General features: G+C 35.7%; 1 long non-coding RNA gene across 4 annotated transcripts in view; it reads right to left on the minus strand.

Annotated features, from left to right (window-relative positions):
* Positions 1 to 24,103, minus strand: part of LOC111186835 (uncharacterized) — a 206,478-nt gene continuing 182,375 nt past the window's right edge. For all 4 annotated transcript variants that reach the window (XR_016392641.1, XR_002647995.3, XR_016392640.1 and 1 more), the window contains one exon: positions 1 to 24,103. This exon is cut by the window's right edge. This is a non-coding gene — a long non-coding RNA (uncharacterized LOC111186835).

Consider the following 24,103-nt stretch of genomic DNA (forward strand, 5'->3'; position numbering starts at 1 on the left):
AAGAAAAAGACTTAAGTGTTTGTTCATGATAAAAACGAGTCAGCGTAATGATCTGGAGGGTAGAATAGATATATTCTGTATATGTGACTCATATAATCTATATGCTGGATTATTTTTGACTCTCTAATGCAAACTGGCATATGTGAAAACTCTTTACAAACCATAAGGTACAATGTAGCATGAGCTTATAATGATCAGCTTTAAGCAAAATGAAAGTTTCGCTGGAGTTACTTAGTCTTAAAAAATTGGTTTTCTATTCAAGAACTAAGAAAGATGTAGAAGAGTGGACCTGAGTCTTAAGGAAAGGGGGAAAAAGGGTGTTGAACAACAGACAAGCATCAACTTGGTAAAACTTGGTAAACCTCTCAGATGGGGACAACTAACTTAGATCAAACCCAGAGCCCACTGGTCCCATGGGAAAGTCTTTCTGACTTTGGCCAACGATAACTATGTTCAATTTGAATCAGGTAGGCAGAGCAGAAAGGCACTGATCCTACCCACTGCGGGAGGATGCCTCCTCTTCAATCACGAGGCAGAAATTTGAAGGTCAATGAAGCCTTTGCCGCATCTGTGCCTCTCCTATCAAACTCAAGAAGGTTGTTCTACATACAGTAGAATTTCCACATGAGGTGATTTCCTTTAGCAAATGATTCCGATCTGTCACCAGTTTCACACAGAGCTCTCCCCCTATGCTTATTAGACTTCTCTTTATTAAAAAACGTAAGTGTATTACTCCCTGATAAATAATTCCTCCCTAAATTTGCATATGTTAGTGCAAATTTAGCAAGCATATCGGTCACACTGTCATGTTGAGTTTAACCTGCAGCTTTGCAGAAGAAGAAGGAATGAAATTACACCTAAGTCTACTCTGCAGCTATCCTTAAAATGAAGTGACCCCTTGGAAAAAAAAAATAATGTCATTCTGAAAAGCTGCATGATTCTGAGCACATCACTGAAGACTGATTTTGTACTTAAAGCTGAAAGAAAAAAAGAACAAACTTTGTGGCATAAAACTCATTACCGTGATGAGGTATAGCTTTTGATCAAAGAAAATGATTCACAGAATTTTGCTGTTTGAAACTCCTACAATACATATCGTATGGAAATATAAACTTTGACTTGTAAACAAGATTTAAAGAGGTTGAGCTGATACTGAGCAGTAAGTTTCTAGACGTCCTTTAGTCTTTTTTTAAATAATACTGTAGCGGGGTCTTTTCTAGCCCCTCCCCACCCCTCCTTCTGATTTGCTCTTAATTCTTTTAGTTGCTGAATAAATTACTGTTTATAGATGCTTCATCGAGACTTGGAGGGGAATTTAATGTAATTGTTCTTGTCTATGATGAAACTCAGAATCCAGAAACCTAGGAGTACAATGTTAAGGGTACATGTCCACAATTTACAGTTGCTTGGCATACTGCAGTATCATACAGAACTTAGGTGAAAAAGAATAAAAGTAACCGGGCTTCCCTGGTGGCACAGTGGATGAGAGTCCGCCTGCCGATGCAGGGGACGCGGGTTCATGCCCCGGTCCGGGAAGATCCCACATGCCGCGGAGCGGCTGGGCCCGTGAGCCATGGCCGCTGAGCCTGCGCGTCCGGAGCCTGTGCTCCGCAGCGGGAGAGGCCACAGCAGTGAGAGGCCTGCGTACCGGAAAAAAGAAAAAAGAAGAATAAAAGTAACCAAATGCCAAAATAAGATGTTTTCACCTAGGCATCTCAGGATGAGAACATTTCAACATGCCCTCCTGATAGACAGGGAGAAGGAACAGGCATGTGATTCTGTTGAAGGTATCCGGTAACAAATCAGTCAAATTGAGAATACAATATATGAAGGAAAACGTCATGATTAAATACACAAGAGACTTTGAAAATAGAGAAATAAACCAAAACCACACAGCTGTGTGAAAACCTAACAGGACATACTGAGTTATAAAATTCTCTCTTGGTGAATGATTATAATTGCCGTATTGTGCAAAAGTGAAACTGACCCTAGAACACTTCAATAGAGATGCAGTTCTTATGGTGGAGCACTTATCAATATTAGTTCATAAAAGTAAAACGAATTGTTTTTATTCTGAGATAATCCACCTGCTCTTTTGCTTTATTTGAGGCTGCAAATATTCATTTAATAACAGAAACTGGTATGCAGACTCGAGTTTTAGTAAGCTAAGGATTTTCCAAAACTTCAATTTCATTCAGATCTCAGTAGATAAAATTCTGATCAGGCTATATTTTAAAGAGCAAAGCAACCACATTTCCATTCCTTAAAAACAAAACAAACAAACAAAAATCCCTAAACAAAAAAACTATTTGAGAGTTTTAAATAGCACAATGAAATTTTTTTCATCCTTTCCAACCTCTACATTCATTTACATCCAATTATCCATCCACTTCACTCTAGATGGAGAACTGGGTATTTAAGGGAAACACTTGTTTTAAAAAAAGGTATTTTTTTCTATGTCAGAAATAGATTGGAAGCTTTTCATGCTTGAACATTCTGGGCTCCTTGAAGGAAAAAAGTGACGGTGCCGAGTATGGGGCCAGAGGACGCTTCTCTCACATCCACCTGTTCCAGTTTTTGATGCACTGGCCCACAAATCACCTCTTCGTCTTTGTCATCCTCAAAGCCTCTATTCATTTCCAGTGACCTGAGGCTGATACAACAAAAGGAGGCAATTCCAAAGCAATGTCAGAAGCCCTTTGCCACCAGAAATAACACCCTGCTAAAACCGGATAGCTAAAAATCTGAAAGGTAATGTTTGTGTTGTTTTTTTAGGTAAAGCATCTTAAAAATAAGACAACTGAAGCATTGTTAATTCAAATTCCGAGCTGCTAATCCAAGGAATGGGGCTATAAGTATTAAGTTCTATAGATAAAGCAGAAGAGAAATAGAATTATGGAGCTTATGGCTCCAGCAAGCAGCCTCAGAATCTCTGGCGCAGAAAAGCAGCACTGCCTCGCTAGCTGTCATTAACCCCGTCAGCACTCCTGATTCCTGCTTCTTGGACAGCAGCCAGTTCATGTATCCTCACGTATCTATCTTTTCCTGTCTTTACAAAAAGTAGAGCTCCCTTCTACAGCATTTACACACATGCTGCTGCTGCCAAGTTTATTTATGAGTATTAAAAATGAAATTTAAATTCCAAGTATTTAAATATATCCACATATAAATTAAAATATATATACAAAAAAGGAGCTTGGAAAATGCATTTTGATAATTACTTTGTTGATATAATTTCAAAAAGTAGGGGAAGAGCTCCCTGATTAGAAACAGTCAAATGCTACTCATGGCCTCATAGTTCCAGATTTAAACGTTTTCTGATTTGTACAATTCAGTCCACTGTGATTTTCACATAGCTCTATTTAATATTATTATAGTAATGTGGTTTTTTGCCTCCTATTTCCAAAGATACTGTGGAGATATAGAAAATCTCAAATCATTTCTAATTATTTTAAACCTATTAAGCACACAAAAGACTTGGCAATCTTTAGGAAGCTCTAAAGGTAGGCACAGAGGAATTATACCTATAACAACACAAATCTACATATTTATTATTAACTATGTTCCAGGAATCGGGCTACCCTTTCCATGCAATATCTCATTAAATCTTCCCAACGACCCCATGAAAAAGTTAGAATAACCATTGCAATCTGAGAAATGAGAAACAGGTTTAGGGAGTTCAGTAGCACACCGAATTTCTTATACCTGGTAAGGAGAGGAGTTGGATTGAAACTCTAGTCTGAACACTTTTAAGTTTACAATTCAAAATAGAAAAGTTTGCACCTCTTTCCCTTTTCTCCTCTTGCTATTTGCCAAGATATGTCTCCCCCCAGTTTTCTTTTTGCACCAGCTTCTGTCCAACACTGGAAAAGATCAAATAACAAAGGAACAAATATCATCAAAGCCCAGCAACAGGTCACCTGGCCAGGTTTCCTTGTTATGGGAACAGCAAAGTCCTTTCAGCAAAACCATCTCAGATGGTTGCCAAAGCAGCCTGTCTAGACAACTTAAAAATCAAGTACAGAAACAGATAATAAATGGGATTTGTTTGGAGAATGAAAGTACCCACATAAAGAGCAGCCTTGTAGTAAACTTTAATCATTTATACCTGCTAAGAGCACAGTCCAAGGATCCCTGTAATCTTGCCATCGTGGATGGTCTTTATCAACTGTACTATGAATTCCTTGAGGGCAAGAAGGAGTTCTTGTATATGAATGACCTGTGTATTCCCACTGGTGTCCAGCATTTATTGAATTAAATTAATTAATTTAATTTAATTTATCAGGGAGGATAGTAAGGCGAGATTGTTGTTAAATTCTAAATAGTTGTCTCAAGTTTCAGGTGATGCAGAAGGTAGCATTTCCCTGTAATTAATAACAAGATATTTCAGCTGAGAGAAAGATCAGCTATCATTCAGCTCAACCTTCTTCTTCTACTCTTCCTAAATGTTTAATCTTAAAAATGCTCTTTTTTCAGCTATAAGACTACTTTTGCCACTTTTAGGATTTCTGAAATTTACCTAGGTTAACAGGTGGAAGCCTTTCAATTAGGTACTCATTTACACAGGGAGCTGGGATCAGTAAATTTAAATTAAGGAAATGGAAGTAGAGTGGCCAGCTGACACAGTGTGCTCAGGACTTTCCTGGTTTTGCAACTGAAAGCCTATATCCTAAGAAACCCCTCAATCCTGAGCAAACTAGGATGGTTGGTCACCCAGAAAATTAAAAACAATTTCTATAAAATAAGAGTAATTTCGTTTGAAGGAACCAATGGACAGTAATTATGAGCCCCCAATTGTTGCTTAAGTTTTTGTCTTTGTATTTGTTTGCTTATATCTTTTTTTGTTTATTTGTGTGAGAACTAGGTGGATTTCTTAATCTCAAGACCTCTACAGTCTGTAGGCAAATAAATTCATGCTAAAATCAAATATCTATATGCTCAGATGGACTTGGTGAGTTAAAGTTTGAACGTCAACTGGCTGCATGCAAGCAGTGTATTCTAGTGCAGAGAAGAGACATATCTGGTTAAGCAGAAGAAACATGATTGAAATTAAGCAAGGGAAAATTCAAAAAGGGTACCTAATGCACTGGTTTTCAGACTGGGGAACTGTGAAAAAGTACTCCTGCCTGGACCCCACCCCAGAGATTCTGATCCCATTGTTCTGGGATGGAGCCCAGGCAGGGGTATTTTTGCAGGTTCTCCAGGTAAATGTAATATCTATTCTGTTCTCTTCCCTTGAATTACTATATTCTTGTAGAAATAAATAAATTTAAGAGCAGAGCCAGAGTTGAAATTGGCCTTTTGATTAATAATTAATAATTTATCTTTTCATATTATTATAAACATGAAATGTCTGCATATAGTTAGTTCTTCTTTTAGTCTGGTTAGGGGTTGAGAATTTTTAACACGTTGTTGATAGAAAGCTTGCATGTTGGCAGATTACTCGGGTGGCAATAATAACAAATGGAGGGAATGCCTCCATTCCATGTATTGTGCAAAACGTATACCATAACCTATCTATGTATACATATGCATGCGTGCATGAAAGAGTGCATCCGAATTGATTTTTTAATCAGATAAGGAAAGGGAACAAAATATCATCAGTAAAAGTCCTTCTCTATAATGAAACCCAAGGACATGTATAAAGAGAAATGGACATTTGGAATCAGTAATAGGATATGAAGACAATGACCTCTTAAATGCTATTTTTAATTTTTTTCAGGTCAATAATAGACAAATGTTCTAATATACTGATTTCCCAGTGACCCATGTCAGTTGACTAGATAATGTCAGTCTTACTAGTGAAAAAATTAGAGACAAAATTGCATCAATGCTGAGATATTTAAAAACTCAAATTGAGAAATACTTGTTTACATTCTGAACAATTTCTACTCTAAGTCTAAAACCCATCAGATCTAGAAACTCTAAAAATGTACATTGTTAATAAGAGGTTGCTTGAGTTGATTTGTTCAGTAAGAAATACACACACAATAGCATAAAATTTAAGGCTTTAGAGATTTAAAGAGGAGTGGTAAGCTGCAAATCTGTTCAGTGTAAATGGCAAAAGGAAAAGGAAAATTCAAGCCAGTTTTGGAACAAGAAATTGAAAGCAAACTGTGATTCTATTATAATGACTAGATCAGGGATAGGAATTTAAAGACTTATTCCATGCTCTGTTAGACTTTTCATTTTGCTGCCTGTGACCTAATTTTACATTAGAAATATTGACTTAAAAAAGAAAACCACAAAACTTGCTGTTAGTACTGTCTACAATGGTTTATATCGATCAGGTAATTAGAGGAAGGCTACTCGTTTGATTATCATACTGATCAATCAACTTAAAACTCTGAAATCAAAGGCTGAATTTACAAATTTGAAGAGCCATTTCTCAAATTTGTACTATTTATCATAATGAAGATGGCATACATCCTTCAATGGTCCATCCACAGCAATATCTTCATCCAAAGATTATACAATAATATGGGGTTTAAAATGACAAGTACTTTTCACATAAAATATCTTTTCAGAAAGAAAACCCAATACTTGTGTTTTTATAGTTGAAAAAAAAAGTACTTCAGTAGAAAACATTTCCAAATAACCTTTCCTTCCATCTTTGCAGCTGAAATAAATATTTGGTTTAATGTTATTAAAATACCCAAATGCCCTGCAACTAATTCCAATTAACAATTGCTCTGTCACCAGGTGAAAATGGTTCAGCTGTTTTAGCAGAGTTTCTGAGCTGCAAACAGGTTTAGCCCTGATTAAGCAGTAAGAAAAGTAAATTTTTAAGGTATTAATATATCTTGCTCTTTCTCAACCAACTTAAGGTTTTCAAAGCATATTATTCCTCTTCCACTTAGGTAATAATGATGTCATCAAATGTTGCAGGAAAACACATAATTCTATGTCCCCAGTCTTGACAGGTAAAGCCCTCTTATTTAACTTCTGTCAATTTTTTTTTTTCTCTCTAGAAATATGAAAGTTTCCAGCTGTCACATGAAAACTTTAGACAGAAAAAACAGCAAGAGTTGCCAACATTACTTGGTAAGAATTTTAGCAAACCATGAAACTCTTACTCAGAAAAGTATTTCGGGGAAGAAAAGGGAATGGTTTCCATCCGTTATTGGTATATTAGGTATTACAGGTGTATGATATAAAGTAGCAATTCATGTTGCTCTTAGCAGTACAGGAAAGCCCAGATGGGCCTGCTAGGCCTTGAGCCAAGTGAAAATGCATGCTGCTCATACAAAAATGTATTGGATGTAAAAAAAAAAAAAAAAAAAAAAGGTGTAATAGGCTCTGTTTTTCCCATCATATTGTGATTAGGTGACAGTCTTTGTAAGTTTTTATGAAAGACTTGGAGTGAAATATATATGGAAAAGAATGACAGGAGCTCAGCTTTGCTATTCTAAGAGACCCATTACTCCTAATGAAATGATCATCATGACTTAACAGCAGTAAAGCCAAATGAAAAAATATTGTCCTGCTGTTTGATCGTAATTCAGAAGATGAAGTTAAACACTCCAACAAGGTACCTAGATTCCCAAATACTGCCAAGGAGATAGCTGACAATACCACACTGTAACACTTGTCCTATGTGCTAAAAAAGAAAAGAGAAAAGGAAGCATTTACCTGAGCTAATCCATGGTGCGACTCAGCCAGAACACTTCCCAGAGAAGTTCGAGGAAAGAAAGATTCTGTCTTTTGCAGCAGCTAATTCTACTCACCAGTGTCCAAACTGCAGATTCTTTGGTGATTGGCTGTTGGCTTACAATGTCTTGGGTTAGACAGCAAGATCCTTAATTTCTTTAGTATTTCAAATCTACCAAATTAATCGAATAGACGGTATTTTTTTATGGCAATGAAGCATTGGGACAAAAAGATTAATTTCGTTCCCATCAACAGCATGGATAAGAAGGCACAGAGGCATAAAGTTTTTCTAGTCTTCCTACACTTTACCTACTCAATGTATTCCAAGCATAATTCTTTTATTCTGTTCTTAACTTTAACCCGAATAAAAGAGGGGGTTAAGTAAATCATTGTCTCATTATTCATGTAAGTAAAAATCACTCACATCTGGTTCTACCCACTGTCGCCTGAGAAAATACACATGCATACGTATATGTTAAAGATACTTCATATATAATATGCATTTTTAAAATACAAGTAATTTATTTTTTAAATAATTGTTCAGAGCTTTCACCTTTAAAAGCACACACTGTCATCTTCTTTAATCTACTGCATAATCTTAATTGAAACTAAACCAGGTATTTATGAGATTAAAGAAATAAGCAAACAAAAAACAGAGGCACAGAGAGATTACAATTTGCCTAATGTCTCAAAAACAGTTAGTGACTGAGGCAAGTGATCTAGAGTCTGGGTAGCAAGAGATTAACTAGGTTGAGAGCAAATACTATTTTTCAGGACTTATTCCAAAATATCAAAGATGCTGATTTAGTAGAAATTTAAAAACAAAACAAACAAACAAAACAGGATACAGAGAACAAACTAGTAGAGGCAAGGAGAGTGAGAGGACAGACAAAATAGGTGAAGGGGATTAAGAGGTACAAACTTCCAGCGGTAAAACAAGTAAGTCAAGGGGATGTAATGTGCGTATAGGGAATATAGTCAATAATATTGTAATAACTTTGTAGGGTGATGGGTGGTAACGGGTCTTACTGCAATGATCATTTCATAATGTATAAAAATATCGAATTACAGGGCTTCCCTGGTGGCGCAGTGGTTGAGAGTCCGCCTGCCGATGCAGGGGACACGGGTTCGTGCCCCAGTCCAGGAAGATCCCACATGCCGCGGAGCGGCTGGGCCCGTGAGCCATGGCCGCTGAGCCTGCGCGTCCGGAGCCTGTGCTCCGCAACGGGAGAGGCCACAACAGTGAGAGGCCCGCGTACCGCAAAAAAACAAAACAAAAAAGAAAATCGAATTACTATCTTGTATACCTGAAACTAACATAACATTAAATGTTACTTATAACTAAATAAAAAATAAGGTGTTTACTAACAATACTGTTTAAAACTTCTCTGAAGAGGAAATTCAGACTGCAAAGAAATCCAAGTTAAGTGTTAGAATTTTATTTGAACTGAAGTTTTTACTAATCTTGCTTGTACAGTACTATCATTTAAATTTTTAAAATCAAATATTATATCTTCTTCACTAGATTGTAAGCTCATGAAAGTCATGAAGGATAATCTTATTCAGGATCTCACTCTTCCAAGAAATATACATACACTCAATAAGCACAGTTCCTCGCACATAGTAGCAAACTCAATAAATATTTGTTGAATGAGTGTATGGGTTTCTCAAATAATTGACCTAATAATTCCAATAAACATCTAGAATAACAGCTGACAATTATGTACTATTTCTGAGTTTATTCAGGATTTGCTTCATTTTCATCACTAGTTTATTCATAAATTCATATTTAGATTATTGGGAAACTTCTTATCTAATTGCCAAAACATGTATCCTATATATTCATATGAGTTTTGATTATAAGCATCATTCAGTAAACCAACTAAGATATGTCACGGACCACACAGGGTAATGGCTTCTCTCTGCCACAATAGTCCATGTTTCTTCCTCCTTACTTCTCCTCTTACTCTCCACAGGGAAGTCAGATTGGGATTGGGATACAAAGGACTCTATACTGGTTTAAATTTTGTTAGAGGATATGAGAATCCCCTCTGATTCACCCAGTCTCTTCACCAAGAGTCATCATCAGCCTAATCTCAGAGAAACAACTGGGCAACTGAGACCCAATCAAAGAGTACACAATGACTAAAATAGCAACGAGGTATCACTGCATTATCAACAAATTCCTCAGTTTCATCACTGATATATCTGCCAAACCCATCTACTTTGTGCTATTTCAACCATCTCCACTGTCTGCACTCAAAATTATATAATCTCTCACCTAGACAACTAAAATACCCTCATAACTGATCTCCACAGATCCACTCTTATTCTTTCACCATGATGTTTCCAATCCATTCATCACAGTGCAGTCACAACAACCTTTGGAAAATTCAAATCACTCCTTTGACACTGTCAAGGCTTCCCTTTGCTGTTTGAATCAAAACAAAAATTCCTAACATGGCTTTGAAAGGCCTGCATTACCTGAAACCCACCTCTACATGTCATCTCCTATGGTTTCAGTTATCTATTGTTGTGTAACAAGACACTGAAAACCTTAGTGGCTGAAATAACATGATCATTTATTTGCTCATAATATTGCAATGTGGGCAGGGCTTGCAGAGGATAGCTCATCTCTGCTGCATGTGGCATCAGCTGGGGTCACTCAATCAGGGCTGGAGGATGCACTTCCAAGTAGGCTCACACACGTCTGGAAAGTTGATTTTGTCTGTAGGCTGGGAGCTCAGCTGGGGCTGTCAGCAAGGGGCTTCAATTATACTTCATATGGTTCCCCTCCTTGCTACTGATTGGGCTTCCTCACAGCATGGCAGCTAGGTTTCAAGAAGCAGAAAATTGAAACTGCCTGTCTTTTTAAATTCTAGGATCAGAACCAGTACAGTATTACCACCGCCATACTTTATTCACCAAAGTAGACACAGGCCCAGCTCAGATTCAAGTTGAGCAATATCTGGACTCACCTGTGGCAGCGAAGAATTTGTAACAATATTTAAGCCCTCAAACCCATCATCTTCCTTCTTTCTTTCTTTGTTCCAGTCTCTTAGCACCTATCAGCATCATGGTAGAATTTGATATGGATAAACAAATATAAGAAAAATAGATCTAAATTTACATCTGTTCTCCATAATATTTAGTTCTCCAATTTTACATTGATGCCATGGCCATATATCCTAGATGAAAGGGTTTGTAAATTGTCCCTTAGGTTAAATTATCAATTTATTGCTAATGATTTATTGCAAATATCAATTTACTGCAAATATCAATATATTGCTAATGAAGATTTACCTGAAAATACAGGCCTGAAGCATAACTTAAGTTTGCTCTTCCTGCCCTTTTTCTAAGCTTTCACACCCTGATACTCAGTTTGTGGTGTACCTGGCCTCACTAGATCATCAGCCAGAGAATGAGAGAGGAAAGATAAGATACAAATAGAGAGAGGTGGAGGGTTGGGGGGGAGAAAAAGACAGACAGTGAGGGAGAGAAAGAGGATACAGAGCCCTTAATGAAACGTAATTAATTCTGCAAAATCTCTTTAGCTCTACATTCACTTCAACTCAAATATATTAAATCAAACATACTTATTTTGTAAAATTTCTTCTTCAGAGAAAACCACTAGAAATGTTTATATATATAAAATAAATTATAATAGATATTTTTAAAAAATAAAGCCAACAAATACGACCATAAAAAATTATAAACATTTGGAAATTATTTGACAATTAAGAAATAATTTGTATCCAATTAATTTCTTTGAAAGCAGACATTACCAGAGAAATTAGATAGGGATTTGAGAACTATGTTATACTAAAAAGAAATTCAATTTGTCTTTTTTTCACTTAAGAGGGATTCAAGACTCACAGTATATGAAACTTTATCATGAATCAACATTGTACTTAGTAAAAATGTATGTGGGCTGGTCAAGACTATATATATTCCTGCAGCAAATTTCATACTGAATTAATAATCATCTAAGCCATTAAAATGCTTTGTGAAACGTTATAAGCTGGTTTTCAATAAAACTGCACCAACTATGAGAGCCCAGTACAGAATATGAAGTAAATACAACATCGAGTTTTATTTACTATACAGGTTTTCTTATCCTAGAAAGATAACTTTCCATATCATATTTCACGCGTATAACTTACATGTTACATAAAGAAGAACTAGAATCTTCTTATAGAAGATTCTAAAAGATGCGCAACGAAGATATGGAGAACTTACAAGAAGAGCCAAACAGTCACAAAATTGGTTTCAGGGCTTCCGTGGTGGCGCAGTGGTTGAGAGTCTGCCTGCCGATGCAGGGGACACAGGTTCGTGCCCCGGTCCGGGAGGATCCCACATGCCGCGGAGCGGCTAGGCCTGTGAGCCATGGCCCCTGAGCCTGCATGTCCAGAGCCTGTGCTCCGCAACAGGAGAGGCCATAACAATGAGAGGCCCGCGTACCGCAAAAAAAAAAAAAAAAAAAAAAATTGGTTTCAGCTCAATTTTTTTTTATTTTATTGGAGTACAGGTGCTTTACACTGGTGTGTCAATTTCTGCTTCACCTCAAGATTTATACATCCTATGAAAAGACTGTAGGAACTAGGGCTCTGACCAGTCTTAAAGAGAAAGAGTGAGGTCGCCTGTATAAGATTATTTTCTGGTCATTGGAAAGTCATCTGATCTTAAATAATTTAGCCAACATGATAGCACAATATGCAGAATTCACTAGAAAACCATTCCTTAACACTTTTCTATACAGTTTACACATTAGATTAATCTTCCTAAAACACAAATGATTTGCCACTTGGCTTTTTTTAACCAGGGAGACTGAAGAGCATGAGGTTAGTGATCCTATAGTTGACCACGAGGAGGAAGAGACCAGGAGGGAAATGAGAGTATTTTATAAAGATGTGGAACACCTGTGAGAAAACCTTTATCTTTGTCACCACATTGCCTAAAACAAATCTATAAGACACAACCAATGAAAAACCATGTCTTTAGATGCTGTGAGGTTAAAATACAAGAAGTAACAGGGAAGGATAAAACCAAATGGCTAGTAATAAAGTGATGATTACATTATTAAACAGTTTACTAGATGGAATATTTTGGGCTTGAAAATTAAGACATGAAAAGCATGAAATAAAGTTGAGTGAAAAAATATACATTCATAAATTCATTCTGCAACCATTCATACAACTATTACATATATATTTATATATCACATGTATACACACATAAATATGATTATATAAATATATATTATTTATATGATGACAGGTGAGAATAGATGAACTTTTTACTTCCCACAATTTAAATTGTTTCAAAGCTAAATTAAGAAGTTGTGAATACCCAAATGACCATTTTTAGAGAAAATATAAACACTAAGAAGGAACTCTTGGGGTAAAATAGAGCATGAAACTGTAAACATAGGCAGCACTCATTCTTGTTCCATTCTAAGGAATAATAAGCAAGCTCTAGAAGGAAAAGGAAGCAAAAGGCTATGCAAATCGTTGGTCGAAGAGTTGGTCCAGGATACAGCCTATTAAGAAACTAAAACCTGATTTTAGCCATGATTGTCTGCATTAGTTGGTTTTCTTCAATATTTCCAAACTACTGTTGATCAAAATATCACATGACATTTCCCATTGCACTAGTATGAATCCGTGTCAGCTTTCTTCTTCTCTTATCAGTCCACCCCTTATCTGAGTCTCAATTTCAGGCCAAGGTGCTGACTTAGCAGAAACGCCATGCATAGTGACATGGTGACTTCTGCCCCAAACTATGAGACACTTTTCATTTATATTCATCAAGGAAGTACTCCACAGGCATCAAACCATGTACCCAGATCTCAGTTTGTTATTTGATTATCCAACTTAATCCCATTAGACACTGATCTTTTAAATAGCACAAAAACTGCTGACAAAAATGCCTCTGCAACTATTAAAAATTCCCTATGTGCAGAGTATCCAATTCTACACTTAGCCTTCGTAAAAGCTGATGTTTACATTTTTTAAAGTATTAATCAGGGACAATTTCAAGTAAACATGAAAAGAATCGAGTGTCTTAAGAAAAGAAAATCTTGCAGGACACAGTGAGACTTGGTGAGATAAACTGACTTCTTTACTTTCTCATTTATAAATCTGGAAATTCTCAGGAGCACTTTCTCCATAAAAGGACAAATGGTTTACTTTCTTCAAAAACCTAGATTTAAAGTCTATTCCCTCTATTTAACTCACAGCATGAGTTTAGGAAAATATCATATTAATAATATGAGTATACAAGTGTACTTGTGGAAAGCAAAGCTCTATAAATGCTGAATTCTTTTTTAAATATATACCCTTTAACAAAATGATCAGGAAACACGGTAAAAGGAAAATTTAAAAAGCACACTTCTACATAAAAGTTTTCCACAAACTTAACAGAATCTTTTTTCTAAAGACAATATGAATATGAAAAGTTTCTAAAATCAAAATAGTATATCAACAAATGGTATAAAATATTCACAATGTTGAGGAATTTTTCCATGTAAATTAGTAAATATTAACAATCCTCCTGTAAAGACAAATCCAAATTTTAGTTCTGGCCAAACGGTTTTGCCACTATTTCAGGGAGGGAAGAAAAGAAAAGATGTTTGGGGCTAAATTGAAGACATGCCCTAAATTGAATAAGAAATAATTTCTACTCTTGCCTTTACTTCCTATCTGTATTTTCTTTCTTTTTTTTTTTTTTTTCTTTTTTTGCGATACGCAGGCCTCTCACTGTTGTGGCCTCTCTCCCGTTGCAGAGCACAGGCTCCGGGCGCGCAGGCTCAGCGGCCATGGCTCACGGGCCTAGCCGCTCCGCGGCATGGGGGATCCTCCCGGACCGGGGCACAAACCCGCGTCCCCTGCATCGGCAAGCGGACTCTCAACCACTGCGCCACCATGGAAGCCCCGTATCTGTATTTTCTTGATGTTTGTCTTAACTGATACTTAAGCTGCTGTATATTTAATCATTTAACATTCACTGTGCACCTACCATGTACTAAGCTCTGAGGTAGGTATTTAAGATATAGTCCCTGACCTTGACGGTTCACTGCTCATTGGAGAACACCAGCAGATAAATTCCATACAATAAAGAAGAAATACCCACTGTTGATGGGAGTGCAGATTGACACATACATTTTGGAAACAATTTGCCTTTTTCTTCTAAAGTTAAACAGGCATATATTCTACCACCCAATAATTCCAACCCTAGGTATACGCACTAAAGTGATTCTTGCCCATGTTTATTCATGGAATGTTCAAGTGTGCTCTTAGCAACCTAATATTTTAAAAAATTGAGAAAACCCAAACATGCATCTTTAAGAGAATATATAAACAAATGTAAAATTGTCTCACAATGCAATACAAAACAGTCGTGAAAATAAATTATCCTCAGCCCACAGGGAATAACAGGGAAGAATATTAGAAATAAAGCATTGAAACAAACTGGCAAAAGACTACATAGAGTATGATGCCATTTTAATAAAATTCAAAAACAAGAAGATATGTCCATTACATTTTTAGAGATACATGCATACATGGTTGCATTATTTTAGAACAAAAAAGAAACATAAGCCCCAAATTCAGCATAGTGGCTACCTTCAATTGCATGCAGGCAGGACGGAGGCAGTGGGGACGCACATCTGGGAGCTTCAACGGAATCGCCATAACCTAGTTCATAAGTTGTTCTGTGGCCTCACAGTTCAATTTATTATCATGCTTCTTAATTTCTTATATGTTAGAAATATGTTTGTTTGCATCAAATTTCTCAAAATAAGTATCAATTCATTAAAAGAAAACTCGATGTCAAGATATTGCACTAAGTCTTCTTGAAGGTGTTAGGGAAGGAGGCATGTAATTTCAACAGGGCTAGAAAGATGAATGAATTTTCCAGAAGGGCAATCTAAAAGCAGGAAACCTTATGAGCAAGGACCCAGAGATGTGAAAGAGCAGTGTATTGGGAAAAATGAGAAATATATTGGGGCTGGAGCACAGGACACATGGGAGAAGACACAGAAGATGATACTGACGAAGGACCTCATCACTTCGGTGGAGAGCCACAAAAGGAAGAAGGTTATCCTGTAAGCAAAGAATGATGCTGATGTCCTGTTTTAAAACAGATAAGTTACACAAGATCATAATTTTTTAGAAGGATAACGATGGTGGCAGGACTATGGAAAAGAATTAGTGGAGGTAAGAAAAGTGTCAGTAATAGCAATGAAAAGAGTGATGCAATAGTCTATCTAGGACACATACATGAAGATTTCAATAAAGGTTTTAGCAGCAGAGGAGAAGAAAGGAGATGGGCTTAAAGACATTTAAGGGTCAATTATACCTCAATAAAGCTGAAATTTTTAAAAAAGACATTTAAGGGGTAGATTTGGTAATTAAACAGATATGAAGCATTAGGAATAATTAAGAGACACAGACAACCCTAATTTCAGATATTTAATAGGTTGATGGATGATGAAGCTTTCAAGCAATTAATATGAGAGAAGAAATGACTTAGCAGGAAGATAAATTCAATTTGGGACTTGTTGGGGTTGAGAAGGTTTGGGAGATCTATGTGGATGTGCTGGTAGACACTTGAAAATACAGTAGCAAGTTGGTATAGAAAATCAAATTTAGACACCCTAACTAGTAGTTGTGACCAAGGAATCCAATGGTGTCCTTTATAGAGTAAGTAGAGAGAAAGACTTGAGAGTACTAAAGATAGATGAAACTTTGGAAAAGAGAAATTTTTAAAAAAGAGAGAGATTAAAAAAAGAGGTGGCTGAGAGCTCTAGACTCTAAAGCCAGAGTGCCAAGGTTCATAAAAGTCCTCTATCATCCTTGAGCAAATTACCTAACTCCTTTCTGCTTCAGTTTTCTCCAACTGTAAAATGGGCATAAGAACAGTATTTACTTCACAGGATTGTTTTGTGGATTAAATTAGCCAATGTGTGTAAAATGTCTGGTGTGTATTTCTTCTCCATTCAACAATTTATTAAAAGCATGTACTGTAGACTAGGCAGCTAGGTCTGGTTGTGCAGGACTGTAATTATCTGTTACCTCAGAAGTAATTGTACAGATGTTGTGATTTGAAAATCCGGAAAGGATATTTTGCTGCTGCTACCCATCACACTCCTAAAACCACCCCAGTATATCTCCCATCTATTGATTAATTTTAAAACATCCTTCCTGATGGCAAGACTTCTAAACCACAATACTAAGTAAGTTTTAAGATGTAGAGTATGGGAAAAGTAACATAATAGCTTAAATTTACAGTAGAAGACTAAAAGACTAAACTCTGATACTGTCCTAAGAATGTATGTCGAAACTGGTGAGAAAAAAGTGATAAGGCACTGGCCACCAGAAATGGAGTGAGAGAACCAGGCAGAGAGACAGGCTCTAGAAAGATGAGCCTGGGGGGAACCTTCAATTCCCTTATCTTGCACTGAACTAATTCCTCTTGACCTAAAAGTTTTGATGAGCAGTGCTTTTTCGGGATAACAAGTAGATGTTCTACCACTAAACTACTGTTTTCTTTTTATGGGCTAAGTGATAAAATCCACATAGCATACTTAGCATAGTGCCTGTCATATAATATGTGGTCAATAAATGTTGTCTATGGCTATCTATGCTTCAGGCTGTACCAAACTCCGGCTGGCTCACGGGAATCCTATCCCATTCTCTCCCAGGGATGTGCCACAATTGTCAAGACACACTCTGAAGGAGATCTCTGCCTGGGAAAGAGATGATAGTTATAAAGGAATAACAACAACAATAATAATGTTAATAAAAAGTGTTTAGAGTGTGCCAGATACTATGCGATCACATTCCACACGATACTTAGTACATGAAATATTTAGTCTTTGGATTGCCTCTTTCATTAACAATTATTACTACCCAATTTGGCTAAGGACATAGTTATCAATGAAAGATAAGATGTTCTAAAAATTTGTCAAGGTACCAAATTTTTAAATTAACGCAATAATAGAAAGAGTTAATATGGAAGAAATGTTTCATTTCATCAACATTACCATGAACAGCTGCACAGGATATCACTGTAATGAAGAGAGTAAGCTTCCATACTCCCCCTTTTTCCTCTTTATTTCCTTCTGTCCCTCTTGAAAGCACTAGTTATTGACCATAAAATTCATGTTGCTTCTCAGAAAGTCAAGCAGACATTTTCAGATATTTTGTAGCTCTCCTCTTACTTCTCATGAGTTTCAACCCCAAGATTTGTAAGCTATCTAATTGCATGCTTGATATTTTTAAGATTAAACACTCTATACTAAGATGAAAGGAGAATTTTTCAAATGGCTAAAGGATAGAAATTCGAGTCAAAAAAAACGTGTGTAAGAAAAAATTATGAAGGAAAAAGCAGTCAGCTGCTTCCTCTGTTGGTGCCAGTTCAGGACTGGATTTTTCTTTAAGGAGGAACTCAGCAAAATGAAGATGAACACACAGAAGCATGCTTCAAATTATCACCATTAGACCAGTTATTTAATGCACCTATACAAAGTTAGCCTAAAATCATATGTGATTTCTCAGTCAAAAGGTTTTCTCTATTTTTAGTGCCAAAATTTTGTTAAAAATTATATTCCTCTTTTAAATCATTTTATAGTAGAAGCATATTAATGCTTTATGTACAACTGGATGAAATTTTTTCAGTGATTACATACTCTAATAAAAGAAACATAGAATAAATGAAAGACAAAACCATTTTTTATTCTGGTTTTAATTGATAAGAGAGAGACAAGAAAACCATAGCATTGAAGAGACTTTTCTCCTTTTGATAAATTACCTGCTTCCAGTAAAATCATGGGTTTTAAAATTTTTCTTCTAAATATTTTTCACATTAAACTTGTTTTTATTTATCAGATATTTATTTTCATTTACTATTTTGAGTAGAGGAAAAGAATATCTGACTTTAAAATAAGAATGAATTACTCAAAAACAACCACTGACCAGGAGATATCAGCACACAGCAGAGGATTTATATAAAATAGACTTTTGCTGCCCTCTTTTGGAATAAATAAGTAAACAGTATCAATTTGAGTCTATGCATTTTACTATTGTCTGTTTCCTACCACTGCCACGTTGCTTAGGAAACAAAGAGCCAGTACTCAATTATCAAATGCCCTGTTATTAAAAAATTGGAGATTTATTTTAATTTTATGGATGCAAAAATGTTATTTAGCAGAGGATTATTTAACAGCATACTGAATAAAAGTATAATTGTTTTGAATACAACAAATCCAGATTAGATGATAACCGCACAACCTAAAATAGTAATCTTATAATCAATATTTGGGGTTTCATGTAGCCTTATGAATAGTTATAATAACTTAAGTGTTAATTTCTAGTGTAAAATAAAAAAGTAAACAATTTAATTGAAAAACATTAGAAAAGTTTTTAGTCTAGCATAATTAAGGAGAAGCACTGAGTATATCTTAGTTTTTTTGGCAATAATATTGAAACTTGCTGGTTACACTACTATCATTCAAAGGTAGTACTCAAATCTTTGATGAGCCTGTAGAGATTTTAAAAATTAGATAAGTTCAGACAAAGCTTAGGTGTGATCCTACTATTCATCACCCTCCCCTTCTTTTACCAGAAAAACTACCAATAAAAATGTATGATCTCAAATATTAAACTTCAATAATAACTGTAAATTATATCTGACACCAAACTGAACAAAACAAAATCAACAAAATTAAATATATGCATTTGCTTTTGCTAAGATGGACCAACAAAACATCAAGTACAGTGTGTATCAAAAGTCATAAGAACATTGAAATCTGGTTATGTTCTTTGGCAGCATGAGCCCCTTTGGAGGGATGCACCTTGAAAATAGGACAAAACAAACATGACAAAATTACTGTATGTAATAATTCTAGGTAGGAAAAACCTAATATTTCAGCATCCTAGAATATAACACCAACACACGGAATGCAAAACAAAAGCAAACAAAACAATTTAGTGGACTTGGGACAAGACAAACATGTGGCCAAAATCCTCATGATAAAGAACTATTGTTTTCTTGAGAAAAACTTGTTTTCGAGCATATAAAAACGTGGAGTTTTAGAAAACCTTATTCTTAAAATTAAATTCTTCCACTACAGTGTACAAATTACTGACAGCAGTTTCGCGTGTGGATAAAAGCCTTGCTATAATCATTCCATCTAAAGAGAAAATTAGAAAATTCTTGGCTACGATATAACACATCAAGAGCTAGGGTCAACAGTTTCAGATGTTAGCCGGGATTAGTGCATTTTAGTATATTAATTTATTTTATGTACCTAAACTTTAATCAATAAAATATGTAATATATGGAATCATAATTAGTAATCTTCATTTCCTTTTAGGTATTTTTGCAACCCTACTCACAATTATTCCGTATTTAGATGCCTAAATCAAAATACTTATTAACTGAATTAATATTTTATAATTATAAACATGTAGCACCATTCAAACCCCTATCTTATTTGAAAATTGCATAAATTTCACTTCAGTTATTACTATTCAAAAGTGACAAGATATTTCAACACAGATGACAAAAAAAATCATCAACCGATTGACAAATATTACATTATTAGAAGTAAGTAAAACTGGATAACCTTTGGGTTAGAAGGTCCCCCTGGATATGAGATATAAATGAAGCTAAACTGTAGGAGTCAAAACATCCAGGTGCAACTAACCATATTGGATATTGTAGAGTAAGCCTAGATCTATAGATAAGTAATTTGTTTGATTTGGGATAAGAAAATTAAATAGACTTTGTCTAGACAGAATGACCTCACTGCATACATTTGTTCCCACAGAAGCCAGAATCTAATGAAAATTCCAAATTACTTTATTAAATAAATGTCTTTAGCTATGCATGTATGTTGTTTTCTAGTGAGGCCCTGGCAATTCTACTGTGGAAGTAGCAAATTTTATACTGCATTAAAAATTGTAGAAAAGTCCTGACATGAACATAACAAACTGACCACACTCTTATTTTTTACTTTTTTGTACTTACTGATTCCTGTTTAAATTCACTGCTATCAATGAATGATCATGCAGTCTCATAAGATCCTGCAGACTAAATTTGGTGATTTCAGGACATATTGTATAATTGTTAAACAAATAAGAATTGGCAAAAGCAAGAACATAAGGAAAATTCTAATTTGCTTTTATTGTCTATTTCTAAAATGGTGTGTGTGCATGCCTGCCTGCGTGAGTGTGTGCACATGTGTGTGTTACTTCGTTTTAAATTTCATTTAGTTTTTTTGGTTGTTCTTTTGACTGCTGTTTGCTAAGTTGGGGAAATGGAATATTTAATTGAAGAAATATATAAGAAGAGGTATGGATGGAGCTTTACAGTTAGGATTGAAACCCTTCCTTGATTGGCTTAAATTATTACTAACATAGCTGTCAGGAGAAGTTAGTAGTGGGAGGTATGCTGGCATCAAAGCTATATTTGGGCTACTCATATTATCTTTTTATATAACCAATATTTACTGATTCATGTCAAAATGGGGGGATGGGATGCTTACAAAACAAGTTAAAGTGCTGACAATTATTTGAGCTACTCTAAAATACAAACAAGCACAGCAATGAACAAATGGTCATGGTGAATAATTTAAGGACGAAACAATGATTAATGTTGCTATTGGAAGACTGAAAAAGGTGTGTTGGCGTAAGTAAATGTCCTGTGATTCTACAGATTGTATAGATTAGCAGGTGTCATGTTTATGAAGTGATTGCAGATTCTTAGAGCAACAGTAAATCAGTATCCATTGCTTCACAGTTTGTAAACTAAGGACAAAATGTGAAATATAGCTGGTGAGATATAAGTACGTAGAAGGTGCCTTCATTTACAAACAAAATTTCCGCTGATTTTGCTATTTCCAGCAGAGCTGAAAAGTCTGTGGGTGGTCAGCATTTCAACGTTCCTCAATGTTGAAGGAAGACTAGCTACTTAGTCTTTTTCCTTTCTTTCTTTCTTTCTTTCTTTTTTTTTTTTTTTTGTTGTTGTTATTGGCTGCTGCCTACAATCAATTCCTATTGCCACTGGCAAATGAACTTCCAACACATCCGTCTTTCAAGGCTTGGCATAAAAACCCAAATCTGACTTGGCACAGAGTGATTTACCAAATCCTGTTCTTTGTTGGGTGTAGGGGGGAGAAGTGCAGAGACAAGCACAGGGGACCAGAGGCAGGCGGGGGATGAGGCAGGAGAAGGCTGTCTCTTACAAGTTCATGTGCATGGTGCCACAGGAAATATCATGATCTACCCCAAGGGAAATATGTGAACAAATGAAATGAGTTAAATATTATATACCTTGATTCCCACACCAATCCATACAGGAGGCTGCCACAATTTAACTCCTTTTCTGTGAGAGTTTGGGTTCCCTGTCTTGGGGCATCAGATTGATTACAGGAGTTCATGATGGAAGGTAGGGTTTTAGTGGGAAGAATGAGTGTTTAAAAGAGAGAGTATAATGCATGGAGGGCAGCAGCCGTTGAGAAGAAGGTAGTAAAAGTCAAAAGGTGCTCATGGAGCCCACCATGTGAAGGAGTTAAGGCAAGAGTCCTTCTGGTCCCAGCGTGCACCACTGGTGTCTTTGAGTCAGTCTTAACATTTAAATGCAGTCCGTGCACCTATCTTGGTGTGGGCTGAGTTTCTTGGGTTTGTACTGGATGTCTAATTTCTGATGTTCTGAGCACCCAGTTACTTGGGTTACGTTTGAGAATATTGAACACTACCATTTTCTTAATGTACTCTTCTGTCTTCCATCTAGATGGAGGTGGTTTCTTGAATGACATGGTCTCCAAGAGAGGTCTTAAGTGGGAAGTCCCCACTGCCTTAATGATGAATATTGTATACCATGGACACTGGAGTCCATTGAGTGTGGCTTTGTCATATTTATCATCAAATAATAATCAATTAACCTCTATTACTTATTATTAGTTAATTATTAATTTTAATAGAAAAATGAAACACTATTAATGGTGACCAAGAACGCACTATTAACTATAGGTATGAAAAACACCAATAACTAATCATTATTAGCTACTTAATGTGAAATATGTTTAATATAATTGCTGACAAATGTTTCCTGGAACAATCATGCTGTCTTTGATTTCTTTACAGCAAAACTTGCTTCCTTATGGCATAGTATGTCTTCATAAAATTATTATTTTATTCTGAGGGAAAACTGCCCTAAGCATCAAATAGTAATTAATCAGTCACTTTTTCACTGAGTGTGCACTGTGTGTGCCCTGAGTTTACTTACTAGATTAGTGCTAGATTTTGGTCGACTTAAAGATTTTAGGCAGATTTTTATCTACAAAAAGACTAGTTGAAGCCCTCTGATTCAGAATTGCTGAGAATGGGAACTTCGATAACAATTTCTAGCTCCATAAAGTTATGAGGTGGCCTAACCCATTTATTCATCACGAGTTGAGGAATTACTCTTTTCTAATGGACTTGAATTCATGTAATAACACTGCTTGAGCAACCAGTAATGCTTTTATTCTAAATTGAACAATATTTATTAAGAGCGTTCTAGGTACCAGACACTGTACTAGATCCTGGATGTATAAGGACAAATCATGGAGATCCGGAGACAGAGGCCTGATGTTTAGCAAAAGATATTTTAAAGTAATTTTTTGAAATTAAGTATAAAGTACATATAAAAAAATGTGAAACTCATAGGTATAGCTCAATTAATTTTTACAAAGTGAACCTACTCATATAACCAGCACTGGGAACACAAAATGTATCACTACCAACACCAGACGCACCTCTCATGTTTCCTTTCACTCACTGTACCTTCAAGGGTGAATCCTATTCTGCCTTTTCACAGCCTAGGTTGATTTCACCTCATTTTAAACTTTTTGTAACTGAAATCATATATGTTTCGGACTTTTTTTAACATCTTGTTTTTAAGATTCATCACGTTCTTGCGTGTAGTTGTAATTCAGTCATTCTTACTGCTGTATAGTATTTCACTAAATGAATACACCATAGTTTATTTATACATTTTACTATAGACAGAAATTTGGGTTGTTTCAATTGGGGGGTTATTATGATTATAAGGCTATGAACACTTTTGCTTGTGTCTTTTGAGAACATTATTATATATATTGGATATACATCTAAAAGTAGATTTACTAGATCGTAAAGTCCACATATGTTTAGCTTTAGTAAATATTGCCAAACACTTTTCCAAAGTGATTGTATCAATTTACAATCCCACCAATAGTTTATGGGAGTTTCACTAACTTCAGATCCTCAGTAATTGTTATTATTGATCATTTCCATTTTAGGCATTCTGGTATACAGTGGCACCTTAACTGAGGTTTTAATTTGCATTTTCCAGGTGACTGATGAGGTTGAACACTTTTTAATATGTTAATGGGTCATCTGGTTAGCCCCTTTTATAATACCTGTTC

Source organism: Delphinapterus leucas, chromosome 3 (assembly GCF_059928025.1).
Source record: "Delphinapterus leucas isolate spDelLeu-1000000601 "Yukka" chromosome 3, BTC_Dleu_Yukka2, whole genome shotgun sequence".
In the NCBI taxonomy this organism is placed as follows: domain Eukaryota; kingdom Metazoa; phylum Chordata; class Mammalia; order Artiodactyla; family Monodontidae; genus Delphinapterus; species Delphinapterus leucas.